General features: G+C 44.0%; 1 protein-coding gene across 1 annotated transcript in view; it reads left to right on the top strand.

The window, feature by feature from the left end:
• Window positions 1-19,236, top strand: part of TRHR (thyrotropin-releasing hormone receptor) — a 30,402-nt gene that overhangs the window by 8,847 nt on the left and 2,319 nt on the right. The gene's annotated exons all lie outside the window — the stretch shown is intronic.

Here is a 19,236-nt window from a genome sequence, read left to right as displayed (position 1 = left end):
ATCCTCACCTAGGGTGCAAAATAAGCTGGAGCCGGCATGACTGTTCTTATATTATCCTGATGGCCCCTGGTATCTTTGGCCACTGTGTGACAGAGTGTTGGACTAGATGGTCCACGGGGGGGGGGGGAGAAGGGATCCTCACCTAGGGTGCAAAATAAGCTGGAGCCGGCATGACTGTTCTTATATTATCCTGATGGCCCCTGGTATCTTTGGCCACTGTGTGACAGAGTGTTGGACTAGATGGGCCACTGGCCTGATCCAACATTGGCTTCTCTTGTGTTCTTATATTAACTGTAGCTGGATTGAGACCAATGTATGCAAAGTGCTTTGAACACCTCATAAAGTAGTATGCAGATATTATTACAATGTTCTCTTTAGGAAAGGGGAAGGAGTCCAAGTTGCTGCTTGGGATGAAGAGACTATTGTTCTAGCTACAGAACAGATGTTGTTATAAGTTTCTTTTGTGCATATATACACACACACACACACATGCATGCACACTCTGAAGAATGAAAAAGAGTTCCTCTATATTTTTTCCTTACCTCTACACAGTAAGTTGTGCCTCCCAAAATCCCCTCTTCTACATACCTATTGAAGATCAAGAAACCCTACCATCTTCCTTGGCATCTGGGACGTGGTAGGAAACCCCCCCCCCCAAGTATATGTAGTAAAGGTCTCACCTTAACCCCCAGAGGTTGGTGCTCAGTTTGAAAAAGTTAAAAATTATTGCTATTAATAGGGTTGCCACCCCCCCCCATGGGGACAGGTTCCCCCCTATTTCAGGGGCCCAATCTGCCACCAGCCAGCTGGCTGGCGGGGGAGCCCCACCCATGAAGAGCCCCATCATGCCCAATGTGCTCAGCGCAATGATGTCACCCAGAGGTGATGTCATTATGCCAGGCATGTCACATAGGGGACACTAGCATTTGGGCAAAACTCTATGGTGACCATAGAGTGGGGTTTTTTTGCCCAAATCCTAGAGCATCCCGCCCAACGTGCCTGGTGCAATGAGATCACCTCCAGGTGACATCATTGCGGTGCACGCACCAGAAGACTCCCAGACCAAGACTGGATCCCCCCCACCCAGCAGCCAGGTTAGACCTGGCAACCTCGCTATTAAGAGAAATTGAAATGGACACTGATCCATATTTATGGCCCAGCCATCCCCTCCTCCCCAGTTCACTATTTTTCTAGGAATATTCCTTAGATTGGAAGAAGACCACAGTGACAGCAATCAGAAGACCTGAACAAGTGTTGTGGGATTACTGCTAGCTATATGGTACATTGGTACTATTGCTTTACGGACAACTAGAAAGGAGAGACTCAGGTCTTGTGAATTAGAATTACTGAGGCCTAGTTGTGGCTTGTTCAGCTATTTGGCTATTGTGTTCCAATTATCATAGTTCTTATGACATCTAGCACTGATCCTTTCCCTCCCTAAAGAGATAAGTGATGTGGGTTTCAATAAAGCAACTAAAGCATTAAGTCAGTCAAATATGCAGAAAGCTGTTGTCTCTACAGAGATCTTAACTGAGAGGTTAGACAACTTTCTGTGAACCACTCTAGGGCTTCCAAACTAAGGAAATTTAAAAAGGGAAATTTGCTATTCGTAATCATTCAGTCATAAAGCCTAAACAGAATAGAAAACATGCTAAATAAAATGCAATAACAGGTTTACTTAGAAGCAGGTCTTCAGAGTTCCATGAGACTTGCTGTCTACTAAGCGTGTCTAGAATTGCGGTCTTGAATATTTGCTTTTCTACTAACCATTTTCACAAGTTCATTGTAGAAACTGTCTTTGGCTGCAATCACACATACTAAATAATCCACTTTCAATGCACGTTCAAACTGGATTTTGCCAGTTTACACAGTAAAATCCAGTTGGAAAGTGCATTGAAAGTGGAAAGTGGATTATCTAGTGTGTGTGATCGCAGCTCATGTGTAGGCCTGTGGATTGTATATACCCAAGTGGTGTCATTCTTATAACCATTCATTCCATGTGCTAACTCCAACTTGGGAAATACTTGGAGATTTGGGGGGTGGAGCTTAAGGATGTCAGGGTTTGGGGAGAGGAGGGACTTCAATAGGATATAATGCCATAGTGGGATATAATGCCACAGAGTCCACCTTCCAAAGCAGCCATTTTCTCCAGCTGAACTGATCTCTATCATCTGGAATCCCAGGAAATCTCCAGCCACCACCTGGAGGTTGGCAACCCTATGCCTATATCAGTACACATAATCTGGACCTTAAATGCTTCCATTCCATTTACTGCTCCCCAGATACAAAATCAGAACGTGCAGTCAGACATTCACACCAATAACTGAACATTTGTAAAACAAGAGGAGAGAGAGAGAGATGGTTGGATAGAGAGACCTGACTCTTCCAGGGGCAAGAAATGGTATCTCTTAGCTGGCAATGAAAGGAGAAGCGTTTAGCAAGTTAATTCACACTAGGTGGAGAATAAGAAGGGAAAGTGACAAGAAATATCACTAAGGCAGAATAGCAATATTGGGTACTAGTGTGTCTCAGAAACATGTCCATTAGCAATGCCCAAACGTCTTAGCCTATAAGCTACTGATGTTGCTTGCAAACAGCTGGAGCTCCTGGCTTGAATTCTATAGCACCACCAGTTGGCTAGAAGGTGTATTGAGTTTTCAGCCCAACAGGTGTCAGATCCTTAGCATGGTGATGTCCTGCAGATGCTAAAGGTACAATCCTAAGAACATTTTCTTGAGAATAGGTTCCCATCGAGTGGACCTGAGCAAGATTTTGAGTAGGTCTGTCTAGGATGGCACTGTAAACAGCTCAAAGACTGCTTGGAGCAGAGCTGGTTTTCCTCCTAATAGATCACCAGGTTTAAAGTGATTTGCAAGCTGGTGCAGAAATTTCAAGAGAAGGGTATTGTGCCTGCAGAAACAATTTTGGAATAGGCACTTTGAAGAGGAGAAGCATGACAAGAGAGGACAGGTCTGGTCTCCATTTTGCTAACTCTACATGTATCACAAATGCATGGATGAATGGACATCATCTCTTCTGCTTAATCACACCCTTCTCATTTGAGCAGCCATTCAGTTCTCATTATTTGGTTCAATCAGGCCAATTGGATAAGGCTGCACTTGAGAAAGAATGTAAAATTAGGGATGGTAACATAGGCTAGGATCAAGATCAATGAGATTATAATATAGCACACTGGGAAGAATGTCTTTTGAAGAATGTCGGATCAAGGTCTTATCTTTCTTATTCAGAACGGAAGGAGAGATGTTGAAAGCAAATACCGTGTTGGGGCATATTTCACTATTTTGTGATCATTCAGCAAGAAAATTAGATGAGATGGCCACATCTTTATTCCTGTCATCTTGCTTCCCAGGGTTTTAAAAAATGTAATATTACAGATATGATCTTGTGTTGTGTAAAATGAACAGATGCACATCTGTTTAGACTTTTGTGTAGCATGATACTTAAAGGCGCTCATTTAACGATCTTTGATGGTCAGTCACTCACCATTCCTAAAAGCCGCAGTGCCAGTCACATCCTCCTCATAGGATGGAAACTAAAAAAATATTTCATTGAAACAAATTAATTAGACCTAAATCCAAGTTACAGGGGGAAAGCATCTGATTGATTGATTTCAATAGCGTAAAGAATACTTTGGGCCAGTTTTATCCTATTCCCAAAAGCTTGAGGTAAATTTGCCGAGTAGAAAAAATCACAGTTGGTCACAACCAAACAGTAATTTTTAATAAATTTTCCTTACAAAAGTTCCAGGCAGGTGCTTTCATTGTATAACTTGAGGTATTTGGGGGAGCAGTGAATCCGTTTTTTAGACAACACAAAATGTCCATTAGGACTTTGTTGGTCTTAAAGGTGCCACTGGATTTAAACACTGTTCTATTGCTTCAGACCAACACGGGTACACCTGAATCTAGCTCCAAAATTGTCTGTTTTGAGAATTTGCATTTTATTGTAAATCTTTTTTCACCGAAGTGTTTATGTTGAACTTGTGGTATTGAGATCACTGAAAAATGTTATTGTCATCATGAAAGTCTCCTGACTCCGTTCTTCCATCTGAGTCTGTATCATTACAGGAGGGCGCAGAATGCGACACGATCACTGCTTTTGTTTGAGGAAGTATCATTTCCCAATGATTTAGTTTCATTGGGAAAACTTATATGCTGCCTCTCCAGAGACCTGCTCAAGGTGACCTATAATTAAAACATTAAAACAAAACAATTTTAAAACAGCCATTAAAAACAAAGGAAAGCCATTTGAAACAAGCAGAGCCATTAGAAAGCAGTGATTATAGCCCTGTGCTATTAGAACAGGCCATTAAAAAGGACAGGCCATTAAAAAGGACAACCTACACACTGATCAGCCTAATGGTATAGATAAAACAGTCATCAGGCCAGAAGCAGACCATAAAAGATCTACAGCCCTGGAATTAAAAGCCTGGATCAAAAGGAATGCTTTGTCTTGGGGTGCGGTCACATGGTCCTTTTGATTGGGGTTCGCCGCTGTTCCCTCCCGCATTTAAGTTTGCTGATCAGACAGGCGAATCCGCCTCCCACGCCGAAGCGGGCTCCCTCCCGCAATGCTCCTGGGTTTTCCTGCCCCCGAGAAAATCAAGAGACCCAGCTGAGACCCAGCTGAGCTCTGAGCAGGAGCAGGAGCAGGAGACAGAGGGGTGAGTGGTTTTTTATTTGCTTTCAGCGGAGAGGATCCAGCTGAGGATTTTGGTGGGAGAACTGGTCTGGGAGTGTGTGGAAGCGCTTGGAGTTTTTGCAGATTCCTGGCTGCTTGAGAGAGGAAAGGGCATTGTTTGACTGTGATTGACTGCAATTGAGAGGAAAAGGAAGGGGCATTGTTTTGCATGTGATTGAGTGCCTGGGTGCATTTGAATAGCTGCTGCCAGCCCTCTGCCGGGGGAGGCCTCTATTTAAGGAAACACCTGGCCAGAGGCAGAGGAGACCCAGCTGAGCTCTGAGCAGGAGCAGGAGCAGGAGACAGAGGGGTGAGTGGTTTTTTTATTTGCTTTCAGGGAGAGGATCCAGCTGAGGATTTTGGTGGGAGAACTGGTCTGGGAGTGTGTGGAAGCGCTTGGAGTTTTTGCAGATTCCTGGCTGCTTGAGAGAGGAAAGGGCATTGTTTGACTGTGATTGACTGCAATTGAGAGGAAAAGGAATAGGAGCTGGCAGGCGAGCGGGTGGTGGAAGAGAGGGGCCGGCTGCATCTAATCAGCCCAACCCAAAGAAAAATGTTCCCGATTAAATGTGACCACAGCCTTGGTGCCTAAAGGAAAGTAACATAGGTGCCAGGCAAGCCCATGGGGGGAGCCCACTCCAAAGGTGAGGTGCCACCACTGAAAAATCCCTGTTTCTGGTTACCACCCACTTACTATCTGAAGATGGGGGCACAGAGAACAGGGCTTATGGGGAAGAACTTAGCTAGAAGACTGGACAGTATGGGAGGAGGCAGTTCTTTAAGTATTGGCAAGATCAAAATGATGGGCAAATGCACTTTTCATTGACGTGACTCAAAGAAATTTCAAAAAAAAATTCCTCAAGAATGTTCATTGCATTTGCCTATGTATTACTTTTCCAATGCCTAATAACCCTGTACAAGATTTAGAAAATATGTGCACAAGGAGTTTCAGGTGTGCACTGAGCAGGGCATTCCTTAAAAGCACTATACATTTCTTATTAAACTTGTCCCCAATGGTAAGGGGAGACATCAAATTAAGTTCTCATGGGCTGCGGTCACACGGAGGATTAGCCACGCTACAGAGACAGAAGATAGGTGGATTTTCCGGGCACGATCAAACCGCAACATCTGGGAAGCGTAGAGCTCCCATGGCGAACCCGAGGCTTCCCGCCGAAGATGCGCCATAAAAAACTAGTACATCCGAGGTACTAGTTTCCGGAAACCACAGGGCAAGGGCGGGCGTCTGATCACGTTTCTGGTGGTAGCTCGTGGCATCCGGTGCCTACCCATGTCCTGTCACTAAAAGGTTTTTTTCCCCAAGTCTCCATGGGATGCACACAAGCACCCAACGACGCATGCGCACACTTTGGTTAAAAAAACCCTAACCCCCGCCGCGCCACTTCTTTGCCGCACCACAGGATTTACGTATGATCAGCACCTCCCCCCGAACCATGGGACATCAGCGGGACGTTTGAACCAGCGGCCACGTGGTAGTTCGCTCCCGGGCAAACAGCCACACCTCCCCCCCGCAATATCCAGCCCGTGTGACCGGGGCCTTAGTTGTAGCTTGCAATGTGTTTGCACGGACAAAGGCATGCCATTAGTCAGAAAAAGAAGTTTGAAATACTCATGCTCCTCTGATTGTCGCTGATGCCTATTCCAAGGTCCTGAGCACACTGCTGGATCTGTGCATGCACCTAACATCTACCTAAATAGTCTCTTCAACAGAGAACCAATTAGAGTATAGTACAAACACTGTGTCAGCAGCAGTGCCCCATGAAAGAGCAGGCGGAATCAAATTAGCCATTAATTTGGACTTTTAGCAAATCCATTTGGTGTGAGAAAAGCAGCCTGAACTTCCAAGGCCGTGTAAGACCACAGTAGACAATGGCCATGACCCTAATCCAGCATCAGTATCCCCACTGTATCACATATCATGGATACGTGCAGTTATGCTTGTGTCAGATGTGCCATTTCGCTTGTATCGGTTGTGCCTATTAGAGAGAGGACAGGTGTCCTAAACTTCACCTGAAGCTGCCACAATTAGGTTTCCGTACAAAATGAAAACAAAAGAAATTCGTATCCTTGCTGGCCAAGGAAACAGTGGTTCCTCCAACACATTATTAATTGTATGGCAACCTCAAGGGATGTGACGTTTAACAAGGACACGTAGACCTGAGAGAAATCTGTCTGCCCTCAAGAGCTTACAGTCGAGGGCATGATCTATCTCAACAAAGTTTTATTTCCCCTTTTTATTCATTTGCATTTGTTGAGAATGAAGGGATAGATGAAGGGATACAGGAGGGAACATATTTAAGGGGTCTGATTCACACAATTTTAAAGTTTATTTATTTGTTTTTTTGTATTTATTTATTCATACCCCACCATTATCCCCAATGGGGACCCAAGGCCACTTACACCATTCTCCTCTCCTCCACTTTATCCTCACAACAGCCCTATGAGGTTGGTTAGGCTGAGAGAATGTGACTGGTCCAAGGTCACCCAGCAAGTTTCCATGGCACAAGTGGGGATTCGAACCTGGGTCTCTCAGATAACACATCATGCTGGGTGCCAGCTATGTTTGTATTAGACCTATATTGGCAGTTCCCCAATGGAACCGAGTTCCCACATGTGCAGGGGCTGGATTCCGATCAGGATTGAGGCACATGGGGAGAGGAGGCTTCACTTCCCCACACTGTTTTCCCAACCTACAATGGCCCCAGGGGGACAACATTTACCCTGTTGGGAAACTTACACAGCCACCAGTTTCCTCAGCAGATCCAACAGAACTCCCCCCCCCCAGGCTGTTTCAGGGAAAACAACACAGGGGGAAGGGGGAAGCTCCTTCTCCCTTGGGGCTGCCAAGCAGTGTTCCCTCTAAGCTGAGTTAGTGCAAGCTAGCTCACAGTTTTTTAGCCTCCGGCTCACACATTTTTGTCTTAGCTCAGGAAGGACGGCTCCAGAGCAAACTAATTGATGCATCAGCCAAACTGCTCGCTCACAACTTTAATGCCAGTAGCTCACGAAGTAGAATTTTTGCTCACAAGACTCTACAGCTTAGAGGGAACATTGCGTGCCAAGCACCAGGCAGGACCTAGAGTTCTCCTGGAATTACAACTAATCTCCAGATGACAGAGATCAGTTCCCTTAGAAAAAATGGCAGCTTCAGAGGATGCCATGTCATCCCCACTGAGTTCCCTCTCCTCCCTAAACTCCATCCTCCCCAGGCACTGCCCTGAGATTTCCAGGAATTCCCCCAAACTGGAGTTTGCAACCCGGGCTGTTAACCTTGGTCCCCCAATCTATACCAGGTATGCATGAATAGTATAGAACTATGTCCTATGCTGGCCCTCCTTCTGCACAGAAATTGCCTGTGACCTAAATTTTAACTGTGGGAAAGTAACAGAAGGAGGGAGGGACTAAAAAAGAATGGATAAATAGGAAGAAATATGAACCAATGTAGCCAGTTTGGTGTAGTGGTTAGGAGCACGGACTCTAATCTGGGGGAACCAGGTTTGATTCCCCATTCCTGGTGCTGGTGTGACCTTGGGTCAGTCATAAGTTCTCTCAGAGCTGTTCTCTCACAAGCAGTTCTCAAAAGAGCTCCCTCAGTCCCACCTGCCTCACAGGATGTCTGTTGTGGGGAGGGGAAGGGAAAGGAGATTGTAAACCACTCTGAGACTGCTTTGGGTAGTGAAGGGCAGGGTATAAATCCAATCTCTTCTCCTTCCTACTCATACTTAGGGTTTGTTTCAGATGAGAATGTGGATATCAGGGCATAGTGTTTTTTGTGTTATAAGTAATTTCACTGAGGACTTTAATGTCAGTTTCCAACAAGGATCTTTTCTTTCACCCACATCCAGGCATGGAGGCTAAAGGGACATGTTGGCTAATTCTGATACCCACCCCAAACCAGTCTTAAGATCTTTCACTACTAAACTTTGGCACCAGTAGCTTGGTGGCCTTTAAAAATGGATTAGACCGTTTAATGTCTACCTGTGGATATCAGTAATAATAAGCCTGAGTCTTCATGGTCAAAGGCTCCAAGAGCATTTGGCTAGCCACTTTGGAAGTCTGAAAGCTAGACTAGATAAAAGCAAATGTGTTTTTATGTGTCTGTAGCTTACACCTTCCACAAAATATTTATGTCCACAACCTTGGCAGGTGGAGAAAAAATGATCAAGGCTCTCTTTTCTGCAGGAGGGAAATGGCCCTTGGAGAAGCACTGTGAACCCTTTAACATCATCTGAATGTGACCTGCAGCTGATAAATAGCTTTACGTAGATGAGGAGCAGCCCTGACCTGGATGGCCCAGGTTAGCCTGATCTCTGCTAGATCTTGGAAGCCAAGCAGGGCCACCCTTGGTCAGTGTTTGGATGGGAGACCACCAAGGAGGTCCAGGGAGGCTATGCAGAGGCAGGCAGTAGCAAAACCACCTCTGTTCATCTCTTCGGTTGAAAACTTTATGGGGTTGCCAACTGGCTATAACTTGACAGCACTTTCCACCACCATGTTAGGAACAACCAGGTGTCATTTCGTAGAAAAAGAGCTAGGGGAACTCATTAGCATAACTCATTAGCATATGCCACACCCCCTGACATCACCGGAAGTGTGTCATAAGGCCACACACCCCGCCCCCAATGGTCCCGGCCGCCACCGCCGGCCTTGCAGCTCCACTGCCGAGCCCCATGAGGGGCCTGGCGGTGGACCTGCAAGGCCAGCGGGAGTGCAAGGAAGCCCCGCGAAGGCCCTCCCTGGCCCCAGACAGGCAGGGGTGGGGAGAGGCAGGGAGGAAGCAACTTACCCTCCCTCTTCTCCTGCCTCCGCCTGGCTGAATGAGGGCCGGAAGCTGGGCGGCTGGAAGCAGGGGGCAGGGCTTCGTCATGTGCCCCGCCCCCGTACCTCACCCGGGGGAACTGAGATCCCCCGCGTTCCCCCCCGAAATGACCTCTGGGAACAGCCAACCATTGACCCATATCCATCCCTAAGAAGCTCTTCACAAGAGGAAAGAGTCAGACTAGACAAGACTTATTTATTTGTAAAAAAACAAACCACCACCACAGGGGCCCCAGGGCCATGACATGAGGGGTCTGAACCCTTTCCCTCATACTGTTTCCATTATTTTCATCCACTCCCCACAGGACTACTACTTGCACTAAGTGTACCTGTATGTTCCCCTCAGTGGAGAAAATAGCTTTTGGGAAGATATTTAATCAGGAAACTGGGGCAAAGGAAAAGGGTGAGTGGGGCTACGCTGCCTCCAAGTCACATAGCTGTTAGTCCATGAAGGTCCCACAACCTGAGGAATAAACTTTTCCGGGACTGGAGAAGATAGCTGTGCAGATGAGAATGCAGCAAAATAATCTCTATCCTCCTTTCTCTGGAGCCAGCCCATATTTGTTTACGTACGTCTCAATATGGTACAAAAATACACCGTAGTGCTTAGAATGGCAGACTGGGGTGGAGGAGACCCACTCAGACCTGAAGCTCCCATCAAAGCCTCTCCTTTGATGACTACTTAGAAAATCTGCAGTCTCTAGAAGCAGTATACTAAACAAGAGAGTCACCCTTAGAGGCACTGAGTGTTTGTCTAATACAGAGATGTTAATTAGTTAGGAGGGCTCAACCTTTTCCTGAGCTGACATCACAAGGATGAAACTGTAAGGAAGCGGTGATTATAGTCCTGTGCTAATTGGGAATATTGTACACATGTGGGTATTTTTAACGTCAGCAGGACAGTTCTTGTAGCATAAAGGCGGTGGCCTTAAGGGAGGAAAGAAAAGCTAGGAAAGCCTCTCTCTCTCTTCTAAATATCACTTCTCCATGCAAATATTAAGGGCTTTCTCAACAAGGACCTTTCAGTCTGTTTACTGAACAAAAGCTCCCCAGATGAATGGATCGTGGAGTGGTTTTAATTCAAGCCTAGAAAAGGTTCAGATGGAACCATCTTGCTGTTTTTGAAAGGGTGGTAATGAGCCTAGGTAGAACATATGAGCTTGAACACTTCAGTCATGTTTGTAATTTCCTTTACTGAGGATAATTTGTACATGCAAAACAATGGGAAGAATATGGCTTCTGACATCCTGTTCCAAAGGAAATAGAAATCACCAGGCGCCCCTTCTGAGCCAGCTGAATCTGTGACCTATCAAACTGTACGTAGACAAGTATTATGGACTGCCAGGCACTTGACAGCCCTTTTGGCAGCTGCAAAAGCAGGCAGGGAACAAAAAATCAAGAGCTACAGTGAGTTCCCAGGTCCCCATGGCACACTTGGTGGGCTAGGTTTTTCCAAGTAACCGGTAGTGCATGACCACTGTACAGTTGCAGAAAGCTTCACATCAACCCCTGGTATCCACAGGCACTAGCCACAATAAAAGGTTCTTTTCTTTGATGATTATTCTAAACACACACACACACACACAAACAAAACGATGCCCCCATCTAGGGGTTTCCTGTTTGTATGGGAGCTCCCACATATCTTCAGAAAATCTACATTTCCCCATTCACTGAAATATTGTGCTGGATATACTGAGGTTAAATAGCCAAGACATGTTGTTGTAGGCGATAATCTTCTCATAGGTCAGAAATTGTAGTCGACTGGGTACTGCAGATTCGTCTGTTCAGCCAAAGGAGATGAGGAACGTATCTGGGTGATTCAGGTCCCAGCTTGCTAGACTGTAATGAGGAGCTCAAGGTCCTTTCCGCACTAGACCTTATATCCTGGTTCAACCCTGTCCCCAAACTTACTGTCTACACTACACATGAGTTCACCCCTGTAATTATCTCGGGGTATTTTTTGTTTCCATGTTACACTGAGGTCAGTGTTTCGCCCCACACTTGTCCTGGGATAAACGGATGCTGTTATATCACAAGTTGAACTCTGATAAAACCAGGGATGAGGTCCAAGTGCAGAAAGGACCAAGCTCTCCAGTCTTATTCTATCTCCAGAGAAAAATAAGAGTCTTTCATGACTTCATGTATAGATACACTAGTCTGATCCTTCTCTAAAGCATCTCTTTAAAGACTCTTGTTTATATAAAGAATGTAAGTTTTACATGGCCAAAGCTCTTATCTTTTGCTTGGTATAGACCAAGTTTAATCTTTTTAAGGGCAGAAGGACCACTACAATAGTTTCATAACAAAAATATAGCATTGATTATGGAAAGTTAAAACAGTGAGTAAAAAATGCTTAATTTATGAGCTCTTTGCATAGCTTTCTTCCTATGATGACAAGTTTCCCTTCTTGTCCAGCTAATGAAAAAACAAAACACAGCCTTTCTTTGCTCCTCCATCTTTACATAACCCCTAAGAATGGTGTACTTGAAGCTCTTTCTTCTTCTCCCAAAATTGTTCCTTCTTTTGCATACAATCAAACCCCCCTCCATGCATTCTTCCTAGTGGAAATTCTTGTCTCCTGTCTCCAGGAAAGAAATATTGCTTCCCTTAAGCTGCCAGTGGTTGCAGCAGGGGAAAAAGACAGGCACTTATATCAGTCTTTTCTCCTGCACTGGAGCTAATAGAACTTCAGGGGAAGGATGATTTGTGTCTGGAAAACAGCACAGAGAAAAGTGTAATGCACCCACACATGAACTTGCTTTATATTGAATCAGAATATCAGTCTATGACAGTCAGTGTTGCTATTCTGACTGACAGCAGCTCTCTCTGGGATCTTGGGTTTAGGCCATTCACATCACCTATTACTTGATCCTTTCAATTGTACATGTTGGTGATTGAACCTAGGACCTTTGGCATGTTTTCTCACTGAGCCATGATTTCAGTTTAAACTGACCCTCTGTGGTCATATTAAAAAGCAAGTTAGAACATTCTGTTATGGTTATAGATCTCCCATGTAACATGTTGTTTAGTCCTGGATCGCAATCCCTAGATCCAACTGTTCTGTTCCTTGGATGTAAGGAGTGGTCCACTGGTGCAAGAAGCCATCCAATGATGGCACACTTTTTTTCTTCCAAAATCCAGAGAAAAAGATCCTTGCCTCACTGGAAGCTTCCTTGTATTGGAAGGCTCCACAATTAGAATAGAACAATGGAGAACAGGTCTACCCACCCCTTCCCACTGCAGTGGTAGACCTGGCCTCTGGAGAACAGGTCTACCCACCCCTTCCCACTGCAGTGGTAGACCTGGCCTCTGGAGAACAGGTCTACCCACCCCTTCCCACTACATTGGTAGACCTGGCCTCTGGAGAACAGGTCTACCCACCCCTTCCCACTACATTGGTAGACCTGGCCTCTGGAGAACAGGTCTACCCACCCCTTCCCACTACATTGGTAGACCTGGCCTCTGGAGAACAGGTCTACCCACCCCTTCCCACTACATTGGTAGACCTGGCCTCTGGAGAACAGGTCTACCCACCCCTTCCCACTACATTGGTAGACCTGGCCTCTGGAGAACAGGTCTACCCACCCCTTCCCACTATAGTGGTAGACCTGGCCTATCACGTGGGGGGGGGAGGAAAGAGCACCAGGCAGAGCAGGAGGAGGAAGCAGAGGCGGCAGCAGGTAAGTTTTCTTCCCTACCTATGCAGAAGGGGTCACCTCTTCTGTGACTGATAATATCAATCAAATTTTTCTTCACTGTCCTCCTTTCATTGCTTTTCCAAGCTCTTTTCCATATTATCTTGAGCATAAGCCTTGTGGGCAGAGAACTACACACTTCTGTCCTCTATGGTGCCCAACATTTTAACCTAAACAGCATAGCTGCATGGAACAACTTTAGGAGATCAAATGTTGGGTTTGGTTCCCCAGATCCATTCTGCTAGAAAAGGTATCTTCTCTGATCCTTTCATTCATCCCAATTAAGCTTTTCTAAAAACATCTTGACCAATTATTTCTAGTTCTCTTTGAAGCAAAGGATCTCACTATAAATCTTTAACTTTGACAATCCATTATCGTGGTGTTCCATGCCACATCAATTAAAAAGGCTGATATAAGAACGCCTGACCTAATTAGAAAATTCTTTGTTGTCAATTAAATTAGATTTAGAACACCTGTTTCTACAGTTCTGCTTAGTGGTTAGCAATTCACCAATTCTTCCTGGAGAATCCCAAAGAACCTTTCCTAAAGATTCCTGGAATGCCAGCAATAATCAATAGACAATCATTTGAACCCTTGAATGTCCCCTACAGTGTTTTCCCATCCAAATAATAACGAAAGCTGACCATGCTTTGTTTCTGAGATCTGACAAGATTGGTCTAGCCTGGGCCATCCAGGTCAGGGCTTCATTTTGCCAACTAAATTGTAAGAAAGCAGTAGAAGAACATCACTGGTTTAAATCCTTTACTATCTGTTAAGTAAATTATCAAGCTTAAAAATGAGATCTCATTTAATAAAGGGAAAGGTAAATTAGATCTCCAATAACTATAACAGTTTGCGGTGAAACATAGGAGAATGTAGCTTGGCTTATCTGTTGTGTTGGCTATCTGGATTAATCTGCTTTAATTAAATATATTCTGCTTGTGACATAATTATCATCTACCTGGGCCCCTGGGACTTGTTGAGAAATGAACTTATTTATGATTTTATATCTGCTACACACACACAATAAATGGACTGTGCACACACTTGTATGCCATGAGCCAAAGAAAGCTGTTTGAATCACCTACTGTGAGACAGAGTTCACATAGGAAAAGCCTGCCTGCATTTTATGTTAATGTAGCTTGCACACATTCAGCTCAAAGGATCATGGGAAGAAGGAGCACATGTTAGCCATTATTAGCAGAAAACAACAACTCAGAGAAGAAGATTCCCCCATTACTGCAGAGACGAGATGTCATGTAAAGAGACTTTATCTACATCTGTATGGAGATTTCCTGTTTATGGTACCAAGCTGGCATGGAAGAGCCGAGATCCATTTGTACTTCAAATGAGAAACAGGAAGAAGCGACTTCACACCTAGCCAAATGGTGTTCCATGAGATAGAGGATAGTATTTCAAATATTGGCCCAACCCATAGGGATACCTGCCCCTCACTACATTCACCAATCAGGTAGTTCATGGGATGGACTTGTGAGTAGGTGGGACTACAGTTTGGCAAGGTGCCACCCACCTGGAGGTTTCACTATAAAAGTAAAGACCCAAACCTTAGGTCTTTGCTAGCCACCCTTTTCTACGACCTCTATCTTCTTTACCACCTCTTAAGCCCAGCTTCCTATACCACAACCCTTTTGTCTACTTTAAGATCTCTTGGACTGCAGCCAATGAGGTCCACATCTTGTTAGCAGGTTCTAGCAGGTGTGAGTTAGTTTAAATCCCTAGGAATTCTTTTATCCCCTATTCTTCCATTGCAACAGACAAGACTACTGGAAACAGGCGAGTATAAACCGAAATGTACCTCCCTCCCTCCAAGTAACTGATAATCTATTTTGATTTTCTTTCTATAACTCTATAGGAATCGTGAGTGTATGTGAAACGAGAGACTGATTATTTTGCATGTGTGAACTCGAAATCCTTCAGTAAAAGATTATTTTGTTTTGGAAAAACACCCTTGTGGTCTCCATTACTGGGTTTCTATCGGTAGATACAACTTTGGTATAGCTGGCCAGTACTCACGTTAAAATTATAGTTAACCATTTGCTGTAAATAAAGCATTTGGCGTAACAGGCTCCCCCTCCAGAGACAGCAGTCCCCCCCCCCCAATCACATGTTCACAGGAGTGGGCCTATTCCATTAGTGAAATTTTGGGAGGCATTAGCATCAAAGCATGGTTGTTTGGTTTCCTCCACTATAAACACCTTGAGAAGAACTGACATTAGTAGATTTGAGAGTATGTCTATGCTCCATCCTTTTTTCAGCTTTCTGCCATTATTCTTTGTAATATACTTCCACCTCAAAGTATGATTTGCTGTTATATTAATGAGCAGCTCTTCCTTCCTAGATACAGGAAGCACTCTTGATATAGGGTCGGAGGCGCAAAATACTGAGTACATCAGATTAAAATAATGTCTCTCATTCTTTGGGCTGCTTTTTCAGTAAGGGATGTGTGAAGATCAAGGAGACTCTTGGCTGGCTATGATTGGGTAGGATTGTGGGATTGCTAAAACCACCAGCGAGCCAAATATCCTTGTATAGGCTGACTCCCTTACCCTTTCTGCAGAGTCATAATGACATATTTGCTAGCTGACCTGGGTTACTGTGGTAATAAAACAATTTTGATGATTCAAAACCTGCAGAATGCATTTTTGTTCTTTAAAGAAGTTCATTATGTACCAAGTGAATAATTATATATAAATGCCATTAAAAACCGAAATGCATTCTGCAGGTTTTGAATCACTGAAATTGTTTTATTTCCATTGTAACCCAGGATGGTTAATATTGGGACTCATTCAGATCTAGGAAAAAACCTACAAGCTTTTGAAGTTGGGAAGGGAACATCCAAAATGGAGAGATCCATGTAGTCACTCCAGCTCAGAGGGGCCTGACTTTTTTTAATATAAATAAATTTCTATTGTTTTTGTTAATAACATTAACATTACATACATCAAATACTTTTTGCTTCTAAATTAATAATGATAATTACATACATTCTTAACATCAATTCTCGCCATACAGCACTAGTAAGTCACCATGAGTCTGACCATTATAGATTACCTGCTACAGCCTATAAATATAACCATTTATGATAGATCTGCTTAGCAGGGAGAATATCCTTCGTTACCATGTAGTCTAACACAGGGGCCTGACTTTTCAACTGATCCATTACTTCACTGAGAACTTTATAGCTGTTGCTGAAAGCTGAACAGACAGAGTCAACGTTTTTTAAAAAAGCATATCTGTATTGATTTGCTATGGCCCAGATAACAGAACTGTTGTGGCACTAATGAATTTATAATAGCAGAAACCTTTGTGATCCAGATTCACTTTGTCATCTTGCAAGGTAACCATAATAAAGTTTATAGTCTTTAAAGTGCATGAGGCACTTTAAAAAAAAGCCTTGGTGCTTTACACTGTGACTTCCAGTTGTGCTGAAAGAGCTTGTGCTATATTAAGTTAAATATCCACCCAGTGCATTTCTATTCCACCCTTTCCGTAAAGAGCTTGGAATAGTAGTATACATGGTTGTCCCTTCCCCTGTTTAATTCTCATAATCCTGTTAGTTACCTTGACCTGGATGGCCCAGGCTAGCCCAATCTTGTCAGACCTTGGAAACTAAGCAGGGTCAGCCTTGACTAGTATTTGGATGGGTGACTTCCAAGAAATACCAGGGTCTTGACGCAGAGGCAGGTAATGGCCAACCACTTCTGGAACATCTCTTGCCTTAATAACAAGTCTAGCTTGCCACCTAGTGGTTCATAACACTAAGGAGCTAGAATTTCTAATTGCCAGACAATCTTAGGATCTCCTGGATATACTATACAATTATTGTTGTTGTTCTTATCCTGTTAGTGAGGTTAGGATGAGACAGGGAGACTAACCTTTGGTCACCCACTGATCTTCATGAAAGAGTGAGGATTTGAACCCAGTCATCCCAGAACCTATGCTGAAATTGTCATGTACATAGAGTGCAGCCATAGTTATCAACTAGCTAGATTTTGTGCACTGATACTGAGGGTACAGAAACTGTATTTTAAATAGGTTTTAAATTCAAATATTTTATTTTTGTATATTTTGTATACTGTATGCTCATAAAAACTTTTGTTATAACTATATGTATGGGGCTGGTTTAGCGACTGTAATAAATTCTACTACTACTACAGCCATACTTTACAATCCTTGCAGGCAACTGAACTTTCAAGGTGTGTTGTCATTTGTACATTTTAGCCTAAGATTTCTTCTTTCCTTTTACGGGGATTTTATTTTTAAAAATCAGATAATTAATTTCCCAACCTGCATGGTGCTGTCCGTGAAAGTCATCATCAGGAGTTTCTGAATGTTTTAACTGGTGCTTCAAGTTTTTTTTATTAACTCATCACAAAGTGTTTTTTTTTAAAAAACACCCATTTATCCAGCAAGGCAGAGTCATGCACAGCAGCAGCTTCTACTGATGACATTTTTTATATAAGCGGCCATTATATCAGGCCATATCAGAGAAGTTTTGGTGGCTCTAAAACAGGGATGTTTTAAAGCCACCAAAACTTCTCACTTGCAGTAAGAGCACAGGAAACCATGAAATGTTGTATGAGTGAGCTTTTCACTCTGTTGTAAAGATACTCTAGTGAGGTGGTAGAAATCTAGTTTTTCCTCAAAAACATAGCACACAGGTGAGGGGATTTTAACCCTCTCCTCTTCCCACACCATCCCATGCTGCCCTGTTTTTTCCAACAAAGGAAACAGGGGCCATGCCAAACACTGAAAGAGGAGCCAGAGGCAAAGCTCAAAAGAGTACAGCTAAAAATCAAAAAGAAAACCACTTTTATTCCAGTCAGTCAGTTTAAAATTCTGAGGCACTTCAAAATCCTTCTCCATGGGAATCTGTGTGTATTAAGTACTGTCAAGTCACTTCTGACATGGCAACCCTATAATGACCTCCAAAATGCTGGTTGATGGCGGCTCGCTAGCAGACTCACCTCTCAGACCTCCAGGGGGTGAAGCTGCGCTCCAGCCGAAGGAGGGGGTGGGCAGGCTCGCTTACCCCCCCCAGGGGCCTGACGAAGGGACCCGGGCCATGGAACTTATAAGAGGTTGCCTCTTCGAGGGCGGAATGCCGGAGAATTGAGGTGCCTCTTCGTTCCAATGGTTCTCCGTGCTGTGAGACCAAATGGACTTAGTGACGCTGACCGGGGCAAGCGTAGGAGATCGAGCGGCAGAAATGAAAGCTGAAAGCGAGGTCGAACGACCAAGTATGAATGTGAGTCAGATTATGAACGTGAGTCAGTTTTAAAGCGTTTGTAAAGGGAAAAGATAGCTCCCCACCCCCCCCCACCCAATGGGGAAAAGGCGAGCGGGGGAGGGACGCCTCCCATGCGCATGAACTTTTGAGCGATTGAGGGGGGGGAGCGGAAGAAAATGTGAAGGAAACTGCCTAGAAATACTTACCAAAGCGAATCTAAGCGGTCAAGCGCACATTCAGAGACTTTTTAAAAAATTGCTAAAGTAAACTAACGACAAAGATGGCGGGGGAAAAGGACAGAGAAAAACTTTTGAAAGTGAAAGGGACAGAGAGCCTGAAACCGAAAGCTACCAGTGAGGTGGCAAAGTCTATAGCGGAATATACGCGCCCTCTGCTGGAACAGCTGAATAACTTCAAGGAACAGATGTCTATAGTGACTCAAAGCATTACTGCACAACAAACCCAGATAAACGATATGATACAAATAATGAAGCAAAATGCTGAGAAGGTAAAGGAAGTGGCTGCAACTACCCAGAAGGTGAAGAAAAAAGTGCAAAAACTGGAAAGGAAACAAATCTCCATGGAAGATCAACTGTTGCAAGTGCAAATAGAAAAGGCCAACATGATTCTTTGCTTCCAGGGCATGCCAGAGAACAGGGGGGAGAATCTAAAGAAGTGATGAGTGAATTATTAGTCCCAGTGACAGAAATGAAGGCGGAATCATTGCTGAGCGATATGGATGTAGTTTACAGA

The sequence above is a fragment of the Gekko japonicus genome, unplaced genomic scaffold (assembly GCF_001447785.1).
Source record: "Gekko japonicus isolate JY-2015 unplaced genomic scaffold, Gekko_japonicus_V1.1 scaffold2696, whole genome shotgun sequence".
In the NCBI taxonomy this organism is placed as follows: domain Eukaryota; kingdom Metazoa; phylum Chordata; class Lepidosauria; order Squamata; family Gekkonidae; genus Gekko; species Gekko japonicus.
The sequence above is the reverse complement of the archived record's forward strand: the minus strand, read 5'-3'. Positions and strand labels throughout refer to the sequence as shown.